Source organism: Oryx dammah, unplaced genomic scaffold (genome assembly GCF_014754425.2).
Source record: "Oryx dammah isolate SB20612 unplaced genomic scaffold, SCBI_Odam_1.1 HiC_scaffold_27, whole genome shotgun sequence".
Classification (NCBI taxonomy): Eukaryota; Metazoa; Chordata; class Mammalia; order Artiodactyla; family Bovidae; genus Oryx; species Oryx dammah.
In genome coordinates, this window is record NW_024070211.1 from 104,924,438 (window position 1) to 104,950,514 (window position 26,077).

Genomic DNA, 26,077 nt, shown 5'->3' on the forward strand with positions numbered 1-26,077 from the left:
CCTTCTCTAGGGGACCTTCCTGATCCAGAGACCAAACCTGTGCCCACTGCATCTCCTGCACTGGCAGGCAGATTCTTTACCACTGAACCACCTGGGAAGCCCTTGCCCTCCATTAACTTTCACTTTAATCTTTTAACATCTTCTAAATAACACTAACAAAAAAACGTAATGCAGAATTTCTCTAGTAGCAAAAACTTACATGACATCTCCGCAAAGAAGTGTTCAATAAAAATCAATTTGACATCTAAAATTATTTTTTTTAGGAGATACATATTAGTTTTGCTATGGCAAATGAAGTTAAGGTAAGCAGGAAAATTTTAATAGTGCTATGACAAGGTTTCAGTTAGTTTAAATACAATGTAAGAAAATTGAGCTAAATCCCAAAGTGGACCACAAATTTTAAAAATGCATACTCTAATGCTTCTTAAATTTTTACTTTGCAACTAATTAAGGTAGTCAACTTCAAATACAGTGGAATTATGGGCTATACACCACATCAAACTTGCTAGATGTGGCATTACCAAGGGATCTTTAATGAAAATGATTCCCCTTTTGGCCAGGAGATGGAGCTGACACGTAAGACGCAGCCTTACATTTATTTATTTATTTTTTCACTTTAGCATGCTGCTTTCTAACAGACAGTGGGTACCATCGAGTATATGTCAGAACAGAAAGCTAAGGCAGAAACAGAGAGGATGCTGCAGTCGTCCTTTTTGTTTTTTCTCCTTCAGTGAGGATGGAACACGTGTGAGATTTTAGTTTCTACCGTAGCTGAAATTCTGAATAACTGCATTGGAGAATATTATATTTAACACATATGTGGATTCTGAGCTATGACTTACAATTCCCTTTATTTCAGGTAAGCCAGCATGATTCTATCTTTGACCTACCAATGAATTGTTATTTATGTTAATGGTAACACTTAAAATGTGTGCTTTGTGAGCTTGGATTTTGATCTAGGAGATTCAAAAGCTGTAATTCTAGCTATTCTGTATCTTTAAATCTTCCTAGCCTGGAATAAGCTCTGACTTTAGCATGCTGTATTTCAGTATTTATTTGGCTTTCTGATCTATTTCCGTGGCTATGTTTGTGTACCTTTTGATGGTAAAGCTTTCAAAGTGAAGGATGGATCTTCCTTTCAAGAGGGAAATACTGCTCCTTAATGTGGTGAACAAATTGTAGAAATGTAATGAAGCAGATTAACATGGCAGCAAGCTTTTCCAAAGCCCAGGGCTGAGCCTTTTGATAGCAGCCTCCGAGGCACGTCCACATCCTGAGCCCAAAGGCCTTCTGAGCAATTCTTGCCAGTAATGATGATATGGGTTATTTATGCATTTTTTTTCCCATTTAGGAAAAATATGTAAGTCATTTCTCCCACATGAGTGGAAGATTTATGTAATGTGTTTAGTAGACTTGGAATGATGGTACAGAGCCTGCCCCTCCTCCAGTGTGGATGTGAGGAGGACACTGAAAACAAATTAATTACTGAGAAAATGAATTTTCCTTGGGTTGTGGTAGATTTGTGAGGATAGGACTGTAGCCATTTAAAATAGTTGATGTTGTATAAGATGCTCACATTTAAAATTATTTTTCGTCATGTGACATTAGCTGTGCTGAAGAGTGGAATGACTCAGGAGCTAGAGATTGCATGCCACAGCCTTGCTTTTCTGCTGCTTCTCATGCTTTCCCCTAAATTCTCTGGTTATTATTATCAGATTAACAGGAAGAAAACAATTTAAAAGTCCCAGTCGTCATTTAGATGGATTTCTAATGGAATTTTAATATATTTAAAAATTATTTTGTCAGATCATTTTTAAATATCCGATTCCTTCCTCTTTTGAAAGTGCAGTGTATCTGGATGTATGTGTGTCATGCTGGTGGTGGAGGTGGCAGGTGCATCAGGATGTTTCTATCTTACTCATCGTTTTTTCTGTTTTTTGTAAAGTGGTGGTTGTGCTGTCAGAGGTTGTGAAAGCTATGGGGAATGATCTTACAGAATGGTTTGAACCACTAAGAAAAGAATTCATTCCTTTCACATGTGGAATCTAGAAAGAGATTTAAGTTCCATACAATTCTAGTTACATGAAAATTTTTTAGGAACTCAGATTTTTAGCATTTACCTATCTCATTATTTAAAGAAAAACAGGTGTGGCTGAGAGATTAAGTAAAATTTCCCAAAGCCACATAATTAGAATCAGAGGCAAGACTAGAATACTGACTGACAGGGTTCAGTCTTTCATAGCAGTAACACAGTTTACCTCTAGTGTTAACATATCCAAATGGCATATACCAGGTATACTAATGTTGATTCTGTGTGTGTGTGTGTGTGTGTGTGTGTGTGTGTGTGTAGGGGGGTAAATTTTGTGAAGTATTTTCTTTTAGTGTTCATGTTACAGTGGCATATCATATATAGTGTTCAGTTTTCTCAGGAGTCTTGACAAAGCATCCAAGAAAACTAATAGAGAACTATGGAGATGTTCTGTTTCTTAGTATTCTCCTTACACCCTTTGATGAGGTATGTTATTCTACTCTCTGCCCATGAATGATATGGATGGTCACGTACTACCTTGCAACTCCATTCCTCCTAGGCAATAAAACAGACTATAAATGTGGTCTGTTGACCCCTACTAGAACATCATCTCATGCCCTAGCCTTCCTCTTTTTCACCTCCTGGGCACAGGATGCATCCTACTACTTCAATATCTTAAGGGGAAAAAACCAGAGATTAAAGTGTGTCACTTCTACAGACAATATTTATGAAGTACCATACACCTACCAGGCCTTCCCTGGAGGCTCAGACAGTAAAAACCCACCTGCAACGTGGGAGACCTGAATTCAACCCTTGGGTTGGGAAGATCCCCTTGAGCAGTATTCTTGCCTGGAAAATCCCCATGGACAGAAGAGCCTGGCAGGTTAGAGTCCATGGAGTCGCAAACACCCTGACACAACTGAGCGACAAAGCACAGTAGAGCACACACCCACCAAGAACAGTCCGAGGAAGGGATTGAGGTGTAAACAAAGGCATATAGTTTATACCTCATGGAATGTAGCATGGAAATGTGCTTGTATAGATAGTACTCAAAATATTATAAAAATGAAAAATGAAGAAAGGAGGGGAAGTGAATGGGACAGGTATATGAGTACCTATCTAGTGCAAGGCGCTGTGTTACAACCTGAGATTCACAATAAGCCAAAAGTCACAATTTCTGTCCATGAAGAACTCAGAGTCCAGAGAAAATGATTTTAAGGGGATATGATAGTTAAATTATTTCTTTAAGAGTGATCTAGGTATAAATAAGTAAAAATATAAAGTTGTTTATTCTAAGCACAAAGGTTAGGCAAGCAAATATTATGAAGACATAGTGAAGACATTATATAGGGAAATTAAAGAGAATGGTAAATAGTCCAACCTGATTGAAACATGAGGGTGTTGTATTTATTTCCCCTGTGGCAGCAAAGGTAAGGATAATGAATTTGGGTTTTGATGTTATGCATTTACATACTAATTTGTACTACCACACAGAGATGATCTGGAAGATGGAGAAAATTTTACATCCAAATATCAGTTTAGAGGTAAAGCTGAATATATGGATCTGTATGAAGCTGTGGCAAGAATTAGGTCACACATAAATGAACATCAGTAGGGAATAAAAGTGGAATGGAGTGGTAAAATAAAAGTGGCTGGAGTGGTGGAATAACACAAGTTTAGAAAGGATATTAATTGATTGTGGGAAAGTAATGGGATAAATTAGAGTTAGTTTAATAACAGGGTCATAGGAGATAAAGCAGGTAAACTGACTACCAAGAGCAAACCCATAAAGAGTTTAATAAGAAAATAGGGTAGGAGCTGACCTGTTATTAGGTCATGGGATTTTAAGAGAAGTGGGTGTCCCTGGTGGCTCAGAGGTTAAAGCGTCTGCCTGCAATGCAGGAGACCTGAGTTCGATCCCTGGGTCGGGAAGACCCCCTGGAGAAGGAAATGGCAACCCACTCCAGTATTCTTGCCTGGAGAATCCCATGGACAGAGGAGCCTGGTGGGCTACAGTCCACGGGGTTGCAAAGAGTCGGACACAACTGAGCGACTTCACTTTCACTTTCTTTCACTTTAGTAGATCTAAAGAGACATGAGCTTTAATTGAGGACTAAGTGGAAAAAGAGAAAGCTGAAGAGTAATTTTAGATTTTAAGGTATTTATCAGTGAAGGTAAAGAGAGATAACATGTTTTTATCTTGAAGGGTAAGGTACTGTTAAGGGTAATTTGATTTAAGCTAGGATTAGAGAAACCTCAACACCTTCATACAGTAAGGATATAAAGTCAGTAGAGAGAAAGTGAAGAAAGAAAAAATAATAAAATAAATTGAAGTCCTACAAGAGACAAAAGAGGGAATATTTGAGAATTTTTTATTTCCTTTGAGACCAGAAGAAAGGGTAGGAGATAATATAAAAGAAAGCTAATATAACCACTTTAGGTGCCTTGTTCTTAGAAATGAAATCCTTGTCTATGAGATAAAATATCTCTTCTATTTAAATCAGTTGGTTCCTCAGAAAACACTATTTATGGCGTATGGGCTTTCTGGAAAAAATAATTCATCCTCAGTATCAAAACACTTTCCAGCAGAGCATATTTTAATCATATTAATTCTTGATTTGGAAACTAATAACACTGTTTCACATTAAACTTATTGTATATACTTTGGTTATCTATTTCTTATTCAGAATGACCTGTTTGAAAACAGGTTCTATTTTAAACTTGCATAAGATTAGACCAACACATACATATACACATCTAGTTTGATTAGCAAGGATTGGTTTGCAAGCATCTGAATTAAATATTTAAGCTCTTGCCTTTTCCTACCTCAGTGTTATTAGCACTTTCACAGGGCTGTGTGTAAAGAAAAAAGAAAGTCAGTTTAATTACAAATCTCCTTCGCTTAGGGTCAACTAACCTCCTTTATAAAGCTTCCTTTCTCCCTTTCTATTGACAGTTCTAGAATCCTCTTACGTCTTTCCTACAGCCCATCTCTTCTAGGCATTCCCTTGCACTCACTAGCCATGGGACTGGAATGTGAAGCCTTGAGAAGGCACAGGCATGATGAGAGTCCCATCCTTTACAATGAAGCCTCTGAAATAACTGCTTTCTCAGGTAACATTAACTGAGTTCAATTTAGAATGGCCTGAATAGGATATTACTTCCTTCTTTCAAGACTTGGCTGGGGTTGTACTATGAGCCTGACAGGCCATGGAACAGAAGCAGGCATTTAGGTGGCAGTTAGAAAGCATCACCATGAACAAAGCGAGTGGAGGTGATGGCATTCCAGTTGAGCTATTTCAAATCCTGAAAGATGATGCTGTGAAAGTGCTGCACTCAATATGCCAGCAAATTTGGAAAACTCAGCACTGGCCACAGGACTGGAAAGGTCAGTTTTCATTCCAATCTCAAAGAAAGGCAATGCCAAAGAATGCTCAAACTACAGCACAATTGCACTCATCTCACACACTAGTAAAGTAATGCTCAAAATTCTCCAAGCCAGGCTTCAGCAATACGTGAACTGTGAACTTCCAGATGTTCAGGCTGGTTTTAGAAAAGGCAAAGGAACCAGAGATCAAATTGCCAACTCCTGGTGGATCATCAAAAAAGCAAGAGAGTTCCAGAAAAACATCTATTTCTGCTTACTGACTATGCCAAAGCCGTTGACTGTGTGGATCACAAGAAACTGTGGAAAATTCTGAAAGATATGGGAATACCAGATCACCTGACCTGCCTCTTGAGAAATCTGTATGCAGGTCAGGAAGCAACAGTTAGAACTGGACATGGAAAAATCGACTGGTTCCAAACAGGAAAAGGAGTACGTCAAGGCTGTATATTGTCACCCTGCTTATATAACTTATATGCAGAGTACATCATGAGAAATGCTGGGCTGGAAGAAACACAAGCTGGAATCAAGATTGCTGGGAGAAATATCAATCACCTCAGATATGCAGATGACACCACCCTTATGGCAGAAAGTGAAGAGGAACTAAAGAGCCTCTTGATGAAAGTGAAAGAGGAGAGCGAAAAAGTTGGCTTAAAGCTCAACATTCAGAAAACTAAGATCATGGCATCCAGTTCCATCATTTCATGGCAGATAGATGGAGAAACAGTGGAACGGGTGACAGAGTTTATTTTTGGGGGCTCCAAAATCACTGCAGATGGTGATTGCAGCCATGAAATTAAAAGACGCTTACTCCATGGAAGGAGAGTTATGATCAAGCTAGACAGCATACTAAAAAGCAGAGACATTGCTTTGCCAACAAAGGTCTGTCTAGTCAAGGCTATGGTTTTTCCAGTAGTCATGTATGGATGTGAGAGTTGGACTATAAAGAAAGCTGAGCACAGAAGAATTGATGCTTTTGAACTATGGTGTTGGAGAAGACTCTTGAGAGTCCCTTGGACTGCAAGGAGATCCAACCAGTCCATTCTGAAGGAGATCAGCCCTGGGATTTCTTTGGAAAGAATGATGCTAAAGCTGAAACTCCAGTCCTTTGGCCACCTCATGCGAAGAGTTGACTCGTTGGAAAAGACTCTGATGCTGGGACGGAGTGGGAGCAGGAGGAGAAGGGGACGATAGAGGATGAGATGGCTGGATGGCATCACTGACTCGATGGACATGAGTCTGAGTGAACTCCAGGAGTTGGTGATGGACAGGGAGGCCTGGCGTGCTGCTACTCATGGGGTCGCAAAGAGTCGGACACGACTGAACGACTGAACTGAACTGAACTGAGACACAGATGGGGCTTCCCAGGTAGCTCAATGGTAAAGAATCCACTGCAAAGTAGGACTCTTGAGATACGGGTTTGATCCCTGGGTCAGGAAGACCCCCAGAAGAGAAAGTGGCATCCCACTCCAGGCTTCTTGCCTGGAGAATCCCATGGACAGAGGAGCCTGGTGGGCTACAGACCATGGGGTCACAAAGAGTCAGACACTACTGAGCACAGCACAGCACAGACATAGATGACTTCCCTTTATAGGGCCCAAGGTCAGCCCTATAAAGCAAATTTCTCCCCTGCCTCATGGGGGACACATATAGATAGTCTCATAGCTATCACATAGGCTTCTAAGCTTTATAAATGAAAGTATCACTATCTAGCCTCAAATCTGCAGTTATTAAAATATTAAGGTAGAATTTAGATTTTATTTGTGTTTGCTTTTATTCTTTTGTTATTAAAAAATTTTGGATTATTATTGCTACCTGTGGAACTCTCAACCTTTATCCATCCATTTCACAACCTGATGTTTATTTGTCTCCATCTTTTCCTGACCAGCAGCATGGGCGCTTTAAGGCCTACTTGGGATAATTGATGATTTGAATTGAAACAGTAATTCAAGTTCAGTTCCACTAACACTCATTGTCATGGGCAATGCTTGGCATTAGATGTTCTAAGGAAAATGCTAACTGTACAGTGGCAAACCCAGTGTTACCAAACTTAGCTTCAAGAATCCAACACTGAGACACAAGTGTTGGATAAAAGGAAAGATAACTATTGAGGAAACTGTCAATTCTATGGAGAAGGTGGACACTTAAACCTTATCCATTTCAGAACTTGATGTTTATTTGTCTCCATCTTTTCCTGAATAACTCTTGTTGCAAAAAACCAACTCCTCATCTCCCCAGGTTTTGCTCAGAGATTATAAAGGGAAAAAATAAAGGGTTACCTGTTGGAGACAGGGTAATCTATTTTCAGAGATGATTGTCTTGATCATATGGTGCATGTCTCGCTGTGACCTGAGGCATAAATCTTGGTCAGCTAGCCTTTCTGGTTCCAACTCACCTGGCCTCTATACGCTTATGGTCAATATACAGTCACCGTTTTCCACCTGGTGGGGCTTTCAGTATCTGCAAAACATCTCAAAGGGTAGGGCTCAGAAAATTGTCCATAGCACTTGAGAAGGATCTAAAGCTCCTTCCTTGACTTTGTTTAATGGCCAAAGTGTTGTTACTTTGTCTTTCTTGACTGTTTTCCTTTCTTTCTGTATTTTCTTACTTCTCTAATTAAATTTATTCTTTGGTTGGAGTTTTTCCACAGATGGAAGGCAGGTGAAGGACATGGGATGGGAGAGGACTGTCTTGGAAGGCCCAGGGGGCCCTTCTCAGTTACATATGTGCCATCACTTCTCAGCTCAGGGTACTTTCAAGGGATTATATTCCTTCTGGTGTTAAGTATTTCCCTTTGAGAAGTACTTATTTTATAATGTTGTAATTTTCTAGTAAGTCATAGAAAGCACAAGGCAAGGCTTAGAATATTTTTCAGATTCCTGCTCTAAGCAAATATGCTAGAAGGATATTTGAGAAAGAGATAATTGAGATAATGGGGGGAGAATTAAATAGAAGAGAAAATTCCATATTGATCAAGACATGTTTCCTTGGATAGAACTCCAGCTTTAACAGTATTTTAACCCAACTAAACCCCAACTCAGTGATCTTATCACACTTGCACTGTTCTTTATGTCCTCTTTCCTTTTATTAAATAAATTCTATGGCCACTCATAATAATCACTCCTTACATACACACTTAACAAACTCTCCCTCCCTCTTTTTTTAATTTTCTGGTGAAATCCCCTCCTAGTTATATCTAACTCTCCCCTTACTCCATGTATGCACCCATGTAGCTGATCACAAGCACAAAACTCAAGTGGGCCCTTGATGCCACCCAGCAATCATACCACTGTTCCCTAGACCACTCATATCCCAGTTTCCTGGGCTTGAATTTCATGCCCTTTCTTTTCTTCTCAAACCACCAATACTTCCTACTTCGTGTTCGCTCTTAGTCGACAACGTTGTTTCCTGAGAAAATGGAAACAATCAGAAGATATTTTTTCCTTCAAGACTTTCCTCACTAAATGCATTCGCCCACCAAGTTCTGCACCCACATATTCTGACTTCCCACCTGTTACCTTAAATCAGCTACCTCTGCTTCTACCTAAAACAATCCATGATCTGTGCACTAGACCCTCTTCCTTCTTACCCACACAAGACTCCACTTCAGCAATTTTTTTTCTCTCTCTCCTACACCAGTAATTTTAGCTTCTTACTGTATGATCATGCAAACATTTTATTATTGCTCCTATATTAAAATTTCTTCTTCCTTCACCAACTACTTCTCCATTTCAGTCCTCCCCTTTTCAAAATTACTTATCAAGAGTGTTTGTTATATTCTATGTCCACTTTTCTCCACCCATTCTCTTTCAGTCAAGTTTTCACTCTCACCATTTTACCAATTCTTGATAAGAATACAGGAACCACCACATCGTCCAATAGGCCACTCTGTCTTTGTCTTAGCTGAGCACATTGCAGTATTGGAAATAGTGCATCATTGCATTTCCCTTGAGATACTTCCTTCTCTTGGATTCCAGGACAGGACATGATCTTCTTCTATTCACTCCTCCACATCACTTTTCTCTTTACTCTGCCTTTCCAAAGTTCATTACTTATGAGTGTCCCTGATCCAGTCCCTGATTCTCTTTTTTCCGTCTATCTTCATCACCTTCGTGTGATTCACTGAGTCCCGTGGCTTTAAATACCATGCAAATAATCATAATTTCCAAAAGACTTATGTGTCCCACTGCTTATTTGACATGTTGGCTTTAATATCTCAAAGAGAACTCAAAGTTAACATGCCCTAAACTACATTTCTGAATTTTCCTCTCCCTGACCAACCTGATCCACCTCCCTGCCTTCCCCATTTTACTTCTTAGGGGATAACTCTAGTCTTACTTTGGAGAAGGCAATGGCAGCCCACTCCAGTACTCTTGCCTGGAAAATCCCATGGATGGAGGAGCCTGGTAGGCTGCAGTCCATAGGGTTGCTAAGAGTCGGGCACGAATGAGTGACTTCACTTTCACTTTTCATTTTCATGCATCAGGAAAGGAAATGGCAACCCACTCCAGTATTCTTGCCTGGAGAATCCCAGGGATGGGGGAGTCTGGTGGGCTGCCGTCTTTGGGGTCGCACAGAGTCGGACACGACTGACGTGACTTAGCAGCAGCAGCTAGTCTTACTTATCCTCAGGCTAAAAGCTTTAGAATCACTTTTGAATATTCTCTTTTTCTCATATCCTATATCCATTCCCTATGGAATTCCTGTTGATTTCATCTTCAGAATACATCCAGAAGCTGACTACATCCTGGCATCTTGACTGCTACTTCCCTAGTCCCAGCCATTATCATATCTCTCCTGGATTTCTGCCTTAGTTTCTTAAAACTGGACTTTATTCATCTACTTCTTCTCCTCCTGTCAGCAGATGGGAGTAAGATTGCACCACGTCTCTGCTCCAAATCCTCTAAGTAATGCCTATTGCTCTCAGAGTAAAAACTATGTTGCAGTTTTCCTTAAGATTCAGTTGAATCTGGTCTCCGTCACATTATTTCTCTGACATCATCTCCAATTTCTCTTTCCCCTGTTCACTTTTACTATTTCTTGAATGTTTCAGGAACACTCACGTCTTTAGGGAGGTTCATCTTCCTGGAAGGCTTCTGCCTCAGATATTTGCATGACTAATTCCTTCACCTGCTTCAAGTCTGTGTTCAAATGGCATTTCTAAATGATGTCTATTCTGACTATGCAATTAAAAATATCAGCTGCTTTCCCCTACTCCATTCTTTTGATTCCCTCATACTCTGCTGCACTTTCTTTTTACTTTTTGCTTTACTCTTTTTTCCTTTCATTTCCCTTTTTTCGTTCCTTCCCTTATTAAAACTTTCAACTTCTAGCACACTGTGTAATTTCTATCTGCTCTGTCAATAATGTAAACTCCAAATGGACAAAGGTTATTATCTTTTTGGTGCACTAATTTATCACATGTGCTCAGAATGGGTTCTGACATATAGAAGTAACTAAAATTATATTTGTTGAGTAAATGAATGAACCAACTTAAATTGTATTCTTTTAAGTGTGCTTAGTGGTACTCTCAAGCACCTAGTCCACTGCCTGGCACATAAGAAATTTTCAAAACATACTAGATTAATCATAGACTGAAAATAATGAAAATGGAATATTTATCTAGTGTATACTATGTGTCCTGAACTTTCCCCATGTAGATTCCTTTAATTCTTGCAACAACTCTGAGGAGGAAAGTGTAATTTTCATTTTTACAGATGTGATAAAGTTTTCATTTTTACAGCTGTTTGGCCCAGGACTCTATTCTTTCTCAACTATTTCTGTATCTTCACTGTGTAATCTTCAGAGACTATATCATAGAAAGTTAAATCTATTCCCTTGTTTAGAGATGACTAGAAGTAACAGTTTAGCAAATCTTTAGCATTGTGAATAATAATTAATTTTCTTTTGTTGTCTTAATAAGTTAGGAATATTGACTTTATATGTGTCCTTTTAACTCTGTAACTCTTATAAAATTATTTACTATTTAATATACATCAATCACCAGGATTTTTTCCTATGTTATTGTGATATAATTGATGTATAACATTGTGTAACTTTAAGGTATACAACATATTGATCTGATACACATATGTTGGCAAAATATTACTAATGTGGTGTTAACTAACATCTCTATAATACTACATAATTATTGTCCCTTTTTCTGTGGTGAGAATTTTTAAGATCTACTCTCTTAAATTTTTGACTATGTAATACATTATTGTTAATGATAATTTAAACAATAATTACAACGCTGTATATTAGATCCCCAGAACTTGTTCATCTTCCAAGTGGAAGTTTATATTCTCTGACCAATATCTCTCCATTTTCTTCACTGTGTACCCCTAGGCCTTGATAACCATCATTCTCCGTTTTTAAGAGTTTGGCTTTTTCAGATTCCACATATAAGTGATATTATACAGTATTTGTCTTTCTCTGACTGACTTCACTTAACAGAATTCCCCAAGCCATTCATATTGTCACAAATGGCTGAGTTTTTCTTCCTCATGGACGAATAATATTCAGTTGTATATAGAATATGATATATGCCACATCTCCTTTATCCTTTCATTCATTGATAGACACTTAGGTTATTTCTGTGTCCTGGCTATTGAGCAATACTGCAACAAACAAGGGAATGAAGCTATCCCTAAAATATTTGGTTTCATGTCCTTGGATATATGTCAGAAAAAGGATTGCTAGGTTATATGATGGTTTTATCTTTAGTTTTTTGAGAACTGCTGTACTGTTTTCTATTGTGGTTGTACCAATTTATACTCCCATGGATGGTGCACAAGGGTTCCCTTTCTCCACATCCTCACTTCTACTTGTTATCTCTTGTCTTTTTGATTATAGCTATTCTAATAGTCAGTGATATCCCATTGTGTTTTTAACTTACTTTTCCATGATGTGATGATCAGCGATGCCAAGCACCTTTTCATGTATCTGTTGCCCATTTGAATATCTTCCTTGGAAAAATTCCTATTTGTGTCCTTTGACATTTTAAAATAGGCTGAGTTTTTCCTATTGAGTTGTCTATGTTCTTTGTGTTACTTTGGATATTGGCCTCTTATCCAGTATATGGTTTGCAAATACTTTCTCCCATTCTGAAGGTTGCTGTTTCGTTTTGTTCATTGTTTCTCTTGCTGTGCAGAAGCCTTTTAGTTTGGTGTAGTCCTCATTAATTTTTGCTTTTGTTGCTCATGCTTTTGGTGTTATATCCCTCCCCCCAACAAAAATTGTTGCCAGACCAGTGTCAAAAAATTCCTATTTTTTCTAGTAAATTTCAGTTTCAGATATTATGTTTTAACTCTTCAATTCATTTCAAGTTAATTTGTGTATGTGGTGTAAGACAGGAGTTCAGTGTCATTCTTTTGCGTGCCGTTTTCCAGTTTTCCCAGCACCATTGATTGAAGAGACTGTCCTTTCCCCACTGGGTGTTCTTGGTTTCTTTGTCAAATATTAGTTGGCTTATATGTGAGGGTTTATTTCTGGGCTCTCAGTTCTATTACAGTGGTCTACGTGTGTATTTTTATGCCAGTGTCTTTCTGTCTTGACCATTATATCTTTGTAATATAGTTTGAAATCAGGTGACGCCATTCTTCCAGCTTATTCTTCTTTCTCAGTGTTGCTTTAGCTATTTCAGGTCTTCGGCATATAGTGCTCTCACAGAAGTAGTTTTGCTTGTGGATAAATGCCAAATTTTTGTTGTTGTGTGGGAAGAGAAATACAAGGGACATCTTATGATGACATGTCATTAAACCACTATAGTTTCATTGAAATTATCCAGTTTAGCTGTCCCAGAGTCTTCATTGATGTCTTCTAAATTTCAGCTTAGATATTTGTCTTTAAAGGCCTATATATGTCTTTATTACTTTATTTGTAGAAAATTCTGTCTATAAAATATAGTCTATAAAATATGTCTGAAATATATGTCTATAAAATATATAGTCGTATAGAAAATATATGACTTTCTAATTAATCATACTGAAAGATATATCCACTGAATATATTTCTGTCCTCAGTAGATTCCAGGGTTCCAAGGAAAAAATTTTTTATAATATTCCATGCTTCAGAATACACGTGTGAACTTTTGCCCTAATTAGATCTAATGCAAATGTCGCTTCCTTTATAACGCTGTCTCTGATGTTTTCACATGCAATGTCACATTTTCCTCTATACTTCCATTGAATCCTGCAGCTCTCTCCACACTTGTCATGATGAGGACTAGCCAGATTTACGTGCACCTGGGTCATCCATCATGTAAAATTGTTTACCGCATAAGAAAAGACGTGTCTTATCAGCCTACCGATCTATCCAGTACCTACATACACTGTCTTCCATAGAAGGTGATCAGTACATTTGCTGAGCTGTGGTCATTTAAAACGGTGATGAAGGTACTATTTGAAATGTCTTACTTCCACAGCATAACTATGTTCTACTTTAAGTGAATCATTAAACTAGTTTTTAATTGTTTGCTTTAAAGTAATTGGCTTAAATGGCTTTTAAATTTTGTGTTTTAATAGATTACCTGGTGATGTGTAAAAGAACATGGATGCAGAATATATTTTAAAATTTTAGAGAATAATAACAAATATAATTGTAGGGGTCTCTCTCTTTCTGTGTCTCTCTCACACACACTCTCTATTTCAAAATATCATTCATAAGGAATTCTCTTACTCCATGACTGAATAAGGTTTATAATCTATACAGAATTAATTAGTGATAGTCACACAAACACATATGCATACACACAAGTATCTATGGTCTTTCCCTCTATTATTATTAAAATATTATAATCATTAATATAAAACTTTAAAAATGCAACCTAAAAAGTAAATTGACCAAACATCTGGAGGAAGTAATAAAGTGTAGATAGCAATACTATTCTGGTGTCACAATATTGAGGGATGTGTATCTTGTCAGTTCAGTTCAGTCGCTCAGTTGTGTCTGACTCTTTGAGACCCTGTGAATTGCAGCACGCCAGGCCTCCCTGTCCATCACCAACTCCCAGAGTTCACTCAGACTCATGTCCATTGAGTCAGTGATGCCATCCAGCCATCTCATCCTCTGTCATCACCTTCTCCTCCTGCCCCCAATCGCTCCCAGCATCAGAGACTTTTCCAATGAGTCAACTCTTCTCATGAGGTGGCCAAAGTACTGGAGTTTCAGCTTCAGCATAAGTCCTTCCAAAGAACACCCAGGACTGATCTCCTTTAGAATGGACTGGTTGGATCTCCTTGTAGTCCAAGGGACTCTCAAGAGTCTTCTCCAACACCACAGTTCAAAACCATCTATTCTTCTGCATTCAGCTTTCTTTATAGTCCAACTCTCACATCGATACGTGACCACTGGAAAAACCATAGCCTTGACTAGACAGACCTTTGTTGGCAAAGCAATGTCTCTGCTTTTTAATATACTGTCTAGGTTGATCATAACTTTCCTTCCAAGGAGTAAGCGTCTTTGAATTTCATGGCTGCAGTCACCATCTGCAGTGATTTTGGAGCCCAAAAACATAAAGTCTGACACTGTTTCCACTGTTTCCCCATCTATTTCCCATGAAGTGATGGGACCGGATGCCATGATCTTCATTTTCTGAATGTTGAGCTTTAAGCCAACTTTTTCACTCTCCACTTTCACTTTCATCAAGAGGCTCTTTAGTTCCTCTTCACTTTCTGCCAAAAGGGTGGTGTCATCTGCATATCTGAGGTGATTGATATTTCTCCCGGCTATCTTGATTTCAGCTTGTGTTTCTTCCAGTCCAGCGTTTCTCATGATGTACTCTGCATATAAGTTAAATAAGCAGGGTGACAATATACAGCCTCGATGTACTCCTTTTCCTATTTGGAACCAGTCTGTTGTTCCATGTCCAGTTCTAACTGTTGCTTGCTGACCTGCATACAGATTTCTCAAGAGGCAGGTCAGTTGGTCTGGTATTCCCATCTCTCTCAGAATTTTCCACACTTTATTGTGATCTACACAATCAAAGGCTTTGGCATAGTCAATAAAGCAGAAATAGATGTTTTTCTGAAACTCTCTTGCTTTTTCCATGATCCAGCGGAGTTGGAAATTTGATCTCTGGTTCTTTTGTCTTTTCTAAAACCAGCTTGAACATCAGAGAGTTCACGGTTCACATATTCCTGAAGCATGGCTTGGAGAATTTTGAGCATCACTTTACTAGAGTGTGAGATGAGTGCAATTGTGTGGTAGTTTGAGCATTCTTTGGCATTGCCTTTCTCTGGAATTGGAATGAAAACTGACCTTTTCCAGTCCTGTGGCCACTGCTGACTTTTCCAAATTTGCTGGCATATTGAGTTCAGCACTCTCACAGCATCATCTTTCAGGATTTGAAACAGCTCAACTGGAATTCCATCACCTCCACTAGCTTTGTTCGTAGTGATGCTTTCTAAGGCCCACTTGACTTCACATTCCAGGATGTCTGGCTCTAGATGAGTGATCACACCATTGTGATTATCTGGGTTGTGAAGATCTTTTTTGTACAGTTCTTCTGTGTATTCTTGCCACCTCTTCTTAATATCTTCTGCTTCTGTTAGGTCCATACCATTTCTGTCCTTTATCAAGCCCATCTTTGCATGAAATGTTCCCTTAGTATTTCTAATTTTCTTGAATAGATCTCTTTCTTTCCCATTCTGTTGTTTTCCTCTGTTTCTTTGCATTGATCGCTGAAGAAGGCTTTCTTATCTCTTCTTGCTATTCTTTTGAACTCTGCATTCAGATGCTTATATCTTTCCTTTTCTCCTTTGCTTTTCACTTCTCTTCTTTTCACAGCTATTTGTAAGGCCTCTCCAGACAGCCATTTTGCTTTTTTGCATTTCTTTTCCATGGGGATGGTCTTGATCTCTGTCTCCTGTACAATGTCACGAACCTCATCCCATAGTTCATCAGGCACTCTATCTATCATATCTAGGCCCTTAAATCTATTTCTCACTTCCAGTGTATAATCATAAGGGATTTGATTTAGGTCATACATGAATGGTCTAGTGGTTTTCCCTACTTTCTTCAATTTGAGTCTGAATTTGGTAATAAGGAGTTCATGATCTGAACCACAGTCAGCTTCCAGTCTTGTTTTTGTTGACTGTATAGAGGTTCTCCATCTTTGGCTGCAAAGAATATAATCAATCTGATTTTGGTGTTGACCATCTGGTGATGTCCATGTGTAGAGTCTTCTCTTGTGTTGTTGGAAGAAGGTGTTTGCTATGACCAGTGCATTTTCTTGGCAAAACTCTATTAGTCTCTGCCCTGCTTCATTCCACATTCCAAGGCCAAATTTGCCTGTTACTCCAGGTGTTTCTTGACTTCCTACTTTTGCATTCCAGTCCCCTATAATGAAAAGGACATCATTTTGGGGTGTTAGTTCATGAATGTCTTTTAGGTCTTCATAGAACCGTTCAACTTCAGCTTCTTCAGCATTACTGGTTGGGGCATAGACTTGGATCACGGTGATATTGAATGGTTTGCCTTGGAAATGAACAGAGATCATTCTGTCGTTTTTAAGATTGCATCCAAGTACTGCATTTCGGACCTTTTTGTTGACCATGATGGCTACTCCATTTCTTCTGAGGGATTCCAGCCCGCAGTAGTAGATATAATGGTCATCTGAGTTAAATTCACCCATTCCAGTCCATTTTAGTTCGCTGATTCCTAGAATGTCGACGTTCACTCTTGCCATCTCTTGTTTGACCACTTCCAATTTGCCTTGATTCATGGACCTGACATTCCAGGTTCCTATGCAATATTGCTCTTTACAGCATCAGACCTTGCTTCTATCATCAGTCACATCCACAGCTGGGTATTGTTTTTGCTTTGGCTCCATTGCTTCATTCTTTCTGGAGTTATTTCTCCACTGATATCCAGTAGCATATTGGGCACCTAATGACCTGGGGAGTTCCTCTTTCAGTATCCTATCATTTTGCCTTTTCATACTGTTCATGGGGTTCTCAAGGCAAGAATACTAAAGTGGTTTGCCAATCCCTTCTCCAGTGGAGCACATTCCATCAGACCTCTCCATCATGAGCTGCCCATCTTGGGTTGCCCCATGGGCATGGCTTCGTTTCATTGAGTTAGACAGGGCTGTGGTCCTAGTGTGATTAGATTGACTAGTTTTCTGTGAGTATGGTTTCAGTGTGTCTGCCCTCTTATGCCTTCTTGCAACAGAATGTGTCAATTCCTTAATTGCAGAATTGTTTAAGGCAACACTTTACTCAACCAATGCAGTTTTTTAATGTTTTTGAAGGTCTTATTTTGGGTTAATTTTAGGTTTGAAAAAGAGTTGCAAAGATATTGCAGAGAATTACCCCACATATCTGTCACCAAGCTTCCCCTAATGGAGACCTCTTATAAAATCATGGGACATGTATTGAAACAAAGAAATGAACACTGCACTATACTGTTAACTGACTATAGGTGTTAGACTGCTCTGTTCTGGGTCAGATCCAGAACAAAGCATAGCATTTAGTCTCCCTGCCCCCTTGTCCCCTCGAATCTGTGACAGCCTCACAATCTTTCTTTGTCTCTCTTGACCTCAAAACTGCTGAGTAGTGGTCAGATATTTCCTAGAATATGCCTCAGTTTGGGTTTTGTCTGATGTTTTCTCATGTTCACACTCAGATTATGGATGTGGAAGAAGAGTATCCCAGAGTTGGGTGCTTTTTCCTCATAACATGAGGGGTGCCTGCTATCAGCATGATTTGTCACTGATGATGGAAACCTTGATCATTTGGATAAGGTTCAGCCAAGAAATTTAATCTCTGGTTCCATGTCATTCATCATTTTTCCATGAGTTTATGGTTTCTCAAATTCCTTGGTTAAGTCTTAAGAAAAATAGTGATATAATTGTATTGATGTAATTTTGATTTGAAACAGACATTAACAAGTAAGAAGGTTTCTTTTATTTCTCTGACAAAAAGAATGTATGATAATTTGTGAGTAAATATGAGACATTAAATGCCATTTTAGCATCTGGATATAGTTCACAGCCTTTATTGATTCACTGACATAATATATTTCATGAATATATTTTCTAATACTGTATTATTTTTTCATGGCTATTTTGGATGTTGCCTTTCAGTGTGCTATTAAGTAACGAACAGATTTTGTTTAAAATTTTTGTATCTGTTTTCACTAGTGGTGTTGGTTGTAGATTCCATTTCTGGTAAGGTTTTACTGTGAAGTTTATATTTGTTTCTTAACTCTTTCAGATAATTTGTTTACCTCTGCTTTGAGTCAATTTAAAAATGTGGAAATAAAGTGCTTCTGTATAATGTCAATATTTATTTTCTAGAAGATATCAATAACTTCTGTAAAGCAACACCTTTGTTGTTATTATAACTTAGTTTTACATATTTTTTCAATTAGTTGCCTTATAATTTGTCTGATCAAGTTTTCTACTTTTTATACGATATTGACAATTTCATTTTCATGCATATTATATATTTCATAGAGAATGTTAAAGATTTATAAATTTCAGAATATGTTTTATAATGTGTTGTAGTCAAAGAATGTGGGCTAGGTCTGAAAATTCTACCTTTTAGAGTTTATTAAGTTAGGATATTTTATTTGTTTAGTTACTTGTTTGTTGCTTGTTTCTTTGTTGTTATGCAACTGATCAGTTTTAGAAATTATAAAAGAAATTTTCTCTGTACAGTAGAAGGTTTGGTACCTAGTTATTAAAACAACAGTAACAATTATTTTATTCAAATTTTCAATGCTTCTATCTTACTCTTATACTTGATCTCTCAAAAACTGAGAGAAATGATGTCTTCAACAGTTGTGTTGATTTATGTGGAATTTCTAAGTTTTGCATAACAATGTACTACTATTCACTTTACAAATTGATGACTAGTATAACTTTATTGGAAGATTTACCTTCATAAATAAAAAATTACATTATTTATCCATTTATTATTTTTGCCTTGACATATATTTTGTCTCTAGTAACAGTGTAAAAACCTACATTTTTGTTTGTATTTGCCTGATATATTTTTGCCCATTTTTTATTTTTAATTTTGGCAATTTTTTCTATGTTTCTTTTAAATAAACAGCATCTGTTCAGCTTCTACTTTGTGATCTAATTTGGTATTTTTTGTTATTTATAATGTGAATAAACCAAATCACAATTTATTATCATAAATTTTAGGTATATTTGGCCTTTCTGTTTTTTCTGATAACTTGTCTTGTCGTTTCAACTTTTATTCTTAGAGTTTTTCCTGATTTTTCCTGGACTGTATCAACTATCATTTTTTACTTTCCTTTTTTCTCGCACTATTTTTTCTAGTTTTTGGAATACATTTATAGCCTCATTTTATTCCATAATTTTAAAAGAAATTGTCACCATCATAAATGAAACAGTATCTATTAGCTATTCCCTTATAAGATAAAAATATTAATTTTTCCTTCACTTTCCAACTATTCCCTAGTGTTTTGAAAGGTAATCTGGTATTTTATAAAAATTTATATAAATGTTCTTAATAAGTCTATTGTTTTATAACCATCTTGACAACAGTGATTTACATATTGCTCTGTGGTTTAACTCTACCTCCTGAGAGTTCTTTTATATACAATTTCACCATTTTTTCCTCATCATCTTCTGTAGAGCCAAAGTATATCTTAAAATCATCTTTTTATGAAGGATACATTGCTGATATATATTTTCTTACCTCTTGTGTGAGACTGTTTCTCCAATGCCTTCATAGGGTAATAACACTTTCATTTGGTTCAGTTCAGTTCAGTCGCTCAGTCGTGTCCGACTCTTTGTGACCCCATGAATCACAGCACGCCAGTCCTCCCTGTCCATCACCAACTCTCGGAGTTCACTCAGATTCAGGTCCATTGAGTCAGTGATGCCATCCAGCCATCTCATCCTCTGTCAGCCCCTTCTTCTCCTGCCCCCAATCCCTCCCAGCATCAGAGTCTTTTCCAATGAATCAACTCTTCGCATGAGGTGGCCAAAGTACTGGAGTTTCAGCTTTAGCATCATTCCTTCCAAAGAAATCCCAGGGCTGATCTCCTTCAGAATGGACTGGTTGGATTTCCTTGCAGTCCAAGGGACTCTCAAGAGTCTTCTCCAACACCACAGTTCAAAAGCACCAATTCTTCGGTGCTCAGCTTTCTTCACAGTCCAACTCTCACATCCATACATGACCACTGGAAAAACCATAGCCTTGACTAGACGGACCTTTGTCGGCAAAGTAATGTCTCTGCTTTTGAATATGCTATCTAGGTTGGTCATAACTTTTCTTCCAAGGAGTAAGCGTCTTTGAATTTCATGGCTGCAGTCACCATCTGCAGTGATTTTGGAGCCTGCAAAATGGTATACATTTCATTTGGTATAGAACTATTTTTCTTGGAAATGAATCATTTTTTCATTCCACGTAATTAAAAGAGTTATATCTCCATTTTTCCCCCTCTCTAGCCTAACAGAATATGTCTGAGTTTCAGTTTGTTTTCATTGATGTGGGCTTCCCTGATAGCTCAGTCGGTAAAGAATCCTCCTGCAATGCAGGAGACTCCCAATCAATTCCGGGGCCGGGAAGATCCGCTGGAGAAAGGCTAGGCTATTCACTCCAGTATTCTTGGGCTTCCCTTGTGGCTCAGCTGGTAAAGAATCTGTCTGCAATGTAAGAGACATGGGTTCGATCCCTAGGTTGAGAAGATCCCCTGAAGAAGGGAAAGGCTACCCAGTGCAGTATTCTGGCCTGGAGAATTTCAGGGACTGTATAGTCCATGGGGTCACAAAGAGTCAAACACAAGTGAGTAACTTTCACTTCAATTTGCTGGTCCCTTTTGATGTACAGAGTCTTTTTGACAAAGATTTCATTCTTTCTGGAGATTATAAATTGTTGAAACTATCATGTTTGCTTTAGTTTTCCTTCTGAATTCCTAGTTTTAATTATAGTATCTTCTTGGCTTTTGCCTCATACATTTTTTATATTTTTAATAATGATTTCTATATCATTTCTCTTCCCTCTTTAATCTCTGGAAAGAGATTGTCTTTTCCAGATTGTCTTGAGTTTGCCTTCTGTTTTATTTAGTGTCTTTAACTTCCAGCATTTTCACATCTACTTTTTACTGTTTGTATTGTACTATGAACTTAGCTGTTTTTGGAACTATCCTTTGGGCTTCCCAGGTGGCTAGTGGGTGAAGAAGCCACCTAGAGTGCAGGAGGCGCAGGAGACATGGGTTTGATCCCTGGGCTGGGAAGATCCTCCAATGGAGGGCAGGCAACCCACTCCAGTATTCTTGCCTGGAGAATCCCATGGACAGAGGAGCCTGGCGGGTTACAGTTTATAGGGTCGCAAAGAGTTGGACATGACTGAAGTGACTAAGCACACTTGCATAGAAGTATCCTTGAGGTCTCCAGTTGGACTTTCTTGCTGTCAGCTTTTCTTTCATATTTAAGCTGTCCTCTTAATTAGAGTATATTTCAACATTAGCATGTCTTGTTTCGTAGTAATTTTGTTTCATAAGGAGGCATCTGAGTCGATTATTACAAACATACACCTTATTTTGAACAATCATATGTCTGGTCATTTTCCTCTGTTCATTCATCCTTCCTGAAAAAATTCTATGCTGTAAATAATGGATTTGTGATGATTCTGTCAAGTATTGTTGATTTCCCATAATTGTCTAGAGATCTTTTAGGCAGAAGAGAAAGATTTAAATTCCCAGTTGTTATAACTTTGCCGTTTGAAAGGTCCAGTGCCAAAGGAAAATAAGAGCTAATCACAGCAGGGACTGGTAGGTTTGGCAGCCAGGATAAAATCTTGGGAAGTAAGGCATTTCCTGAATTCAGTTGTCTTCAGTTCAGTTCAGTTCAGTTCAGTTGCTCAGTCGTATCCGACTCTTTGCGACCCCATGAACCGCAGCACGCCAGGCCTCCCTGTCCATCACCATCTCCCGGAGTTCGTTCAGACTCACGTCCATCGAGTCCGTGATGCCATCCAGCCATCTCATCCTCAGTCGTCCTCTTCTCCTCCTGCCCCCAATCCCTCCCATCATCAGAGTCTTTTCCAATGAGTCAACTCTTTGCATGAGGTGGCCAAAGTACTGGAGTTTCAGCTTTATATCATTCTTTCCAAAGAAATCCCAGGGCTGATCTCCTTCAGAATGGACTGGTTGGATCTCCTTGCAGTCCAAGGGACTCTCAAGAGTCTTCTCCAACACCACAGTTCAAAAGCATCAATTCTTCGGCGCTGAGCCTTCCCACAGTCCAACTTTCACATCCATACATGACCACAGGAAAAACCATAGCCTTGACTAGACGGACCTTTGTCGGCAAAGCAATGTCTCTGCTTTTGAATATGCTATCTAGGTTGGTCATAATTTTTCTTCCAAGAAGTATGCGTCTTTTAATTTCATGGCTGCAGTCACCATCTGCAGTGATTTTGGAGCCCCCCAAAATAAAGTCTGACACTGTTTCCACTGTTTCCCCATCTATTTCCCATGAAGTGATGGGACCGATGCCATGATCTTTGTTTTCTGAATGTTGAGTTTAAGCCAACTTTTTCGCTCTCCTCTTTCACTTTCATCAAGAGGCTTTTGAGTTCCTCTTCACTTTCTGCCATAAGGGTGGTGTCATCTGCATATCTGAGGTGATTGATATTTCTCGCGGCTATCTTGATTCCAGCTTGTGTTTCTTCCAGTCCAGCGTTTCTCATGATGTCTTCTGCATGTAAGTTAAACAAGCAGGGTGACAATATACTTGACGTACTCCTTTTCCTATTTGGAACAGTCTGTTGTTCCATGTCCAGTTCTAACTGTTGCTTCCTGACCTGCATATAGGTTTCTCAAGAGGCAGGTCAGGTGGTCTGGTATTCCCATCTTTTTCAGAATTTTCCACAGTTTCTTGTGATCCACACAGTCAAAGGCTTTGGCATAGTCAATAAAGCAGAAATAGATGTTTTTCTGGAACTCTTGCTTTTTCGATGATCCATTGGATGTTGGCAATTTGATCTCTGGTTCCTTTGCCTTTTCTAAAACCAGCTTGAACATCAGGAAGTTCACGGTTCACGTATTGCTGAATGAAGCCTGGCTTGGAGAATTTTGAGCATTACTTTACTAGAGTGTGAGATGAGTGCAATTGTGTGGTAGTTTGAGCATTCTTTGGCATTGCCTTTCTTTGGAATTGGAATGAAAACTGACCTTTTCCAGTCCTGTGGCCACTGCTGACTTTTCCAAATTTGCTGGCATATTGAGTGCAGCACTTTCACAGCATCATCTTACAGGATTTGAAACAGCTCAACTGGAATTCCATCACCTCCACTAGCTTTGTTCGTAGTGATGCTTTCTAAGGCCCACTTGACTTCACATTCCAGGATGTCTGGCTCTAGATGAGTGATCACACCATTGTGATTATTTGGGTTGTGAAGATCTTTTTTGTACAGTTCTTCTGTGTATTCTTGCCACCTCTTCTTAATATCTTCTGTTTCTGTTAGATCCATACCATTTCTGTCCTTTATCAAGCCCATCTTTGCATGAAATGTTCCCTTAGTATCTCTAATTTTCTTAAAGAGATCTCTAGTCTTTCCCATTCTGTTGTTTTCCTCGATTTCTTTGCATTGATCACTGAAGAAGGCTTTCTTATCTCTTCTTGCTATTCTTTTGAACTCTGCATTCAGATGCTTATATCTTTCCTTTTCTCCTTTGCTTTTCACTTCTCTTTTCACAGCTATTTGTAAGGCCTCCCCAGACAGCCATTTTGCTTTTTTGCATTTCTTTTCCATGGGGATGGTCTTGATCCCTGTCTCCTGTACAATGTCACGAACCTCATTCCATAGTTCATCAGGCACTCTATCTATCAGCTCTAGGCCCTTAAATCTATTTCTCACTTCCACTGTATAATCATAAGGGATTTGATTTAGGTCATACCTGAATGGTCTAGCGGTTTTCCCTACTTTCTTCAATTTGAGTCTGAATTTGGTAATAAGGAGTTCATGATCTGAGCCACAGTCAGCTCCCAGTCTTGTTTTTGTTGACTGTATAGAGGTTCTCCATCTTTGGCTGCAAAGAATATAATCAATCTGATTTTGGTGTTGACCATCTGGTGATGTCCACGTGTAGAGTCTTCTCTTGTGTTGTTGGAAGAGGGTATTTGCTATGACCAGTGCATTTTCTTGGCAAAACTCTGTTAGTCTTTGCTCTGCTTCATTCTGCATTCCAAGGCCAAATTTGCCTGTTACTCCAGGTGTTTCTTGACTTCCTACTTTTGCATTCCAGTCCCCTATAATGAAAAGGACATCTTTTTTGGGTGTTAGTTCTAAAAGGTCTTGTAGGTATTCATAAAACCGTTCAACTTCAGTTTCTTCAGCATTACTGGTTGGGGCATAGACTTGGATAACTGTGATATTGAATGGTTTGCCTTGGAGACAAACAGAGATCATTCTGTCATTTTGAGATTGCATCCAAGTACTGCATTTCAGACTCTTTTGTTAACCATGATGGCTACTCCATTTCTTCTGCAGGATTCCTGCCCGCAGTAGTAGATATAATGGTCATCTGAGTGAAATTCACCCATTCCAGTCCATTCATGGAGAGCAATATTCCTGTTCTTTACTTGCCATGGCTGTCTGCATATATTGTAAGCTACACACGGACTTTGCCATCTAGGGAACATCCTGGAAATATTGGTGAAATCTGTAGTGCTCTATGATTGCTGCAAAACATACTCTTCTTCCAACATTTGTCACAGGCTTCAGCAGTGCTTATGCTATTCTATGAGCACATCTTTCATTTATTTCTGAGTAAAACCCGATCTTCCTTATGCCTGCAGTTCTGCATATGTTTGGTTTTCTTTCAGTGTGCTGCTGCTGATCTATATCTGGAAAGACACTTACAGCATGTGCAGATCTGTCTTCCTAGTTTCCAGCAATGATGCACAGTCTCCCTCCCTGACTCATTTCAGAATGTGCAGTGCTCTTTTCACTTGCATCTGGCAGTTGAGAGGGTGGTGCATTGAAAGGAGAGGAATTAGATGTCTGTGACTGAGACACTGTTTCACCCAAAAGTAAATGCCTTCAAATCCTAAGATTATCCATGAACAAAGAGATTTAACAGAAGTATTGACTGACTTGAATAAATAGGTAGTTTTGTTTACTTAATAGATAATAAAGTCCCATTTTTATTTTCAGCTTAAATAACTTTTGTATCTTCTCTCTCTCGCTCTTTTTTTTTTTTTTTTTTAAATCTCACAGTTTCTTTAGAGATAACAAATCATTACTAGTTAAAAGAGGACTGGACTGGGAGTTAGAAAAACAGAATTCTGATCACAGATCTGATACTCTCTATACTCAAATTCGATTAATATAAGCTTCAATTTTATTGCCATTAAAATGAAAAAAAAAATGGACTACATCTCTGCAAAGCTACATAATTTTTCTAGTTCACATTATTAGAACCATTGAGGATGATATATTTAAAAAATTAGAGCTAGAGGTTGAGAAGACTATTTCCTTCTTTAGAAAACAAGAAGTTCCTCTCACTCCAGGTCTGAAATAGTAGGAAGACATAATTTATGCAGCTGTAAATGACTTATCCTTGACTTTGTCCTACTAACTTTTTCTGTCCTATTGATTTTGTATCTCAGTTGTGTCCAATTCTTTGCAACCCCATGGATTGTAGCTCACCAGGCTCCTTTGTCTGGAATTTTC

At 38.4% G+C, this 26,077-nt stretch overlaps 1 protein-coding gene across 1 annotated transcript in view; it reads left to right on the forward strand.

The window, feature by feature from the left end:
* The first annotated feature begins 655 nt into the window (after nucleotides 1–655).
* The window catches only part of LOC120854866 (sodium channel protein type 2 subunit alpha), a 149,304-nt gene continuing 123,882 nt past the window's right edge, over nucleotides 656–26,077 (forward strand). Inside the window, exon 1 of the mRNA XM_040229255.1 lies at nucleotides 656–859. The gene's annotated coding sequence lies outside the window, so the exon portion shown is untranslated. The remainder of the gene's footprint in view (nucleotides 860–26,077) is intronic.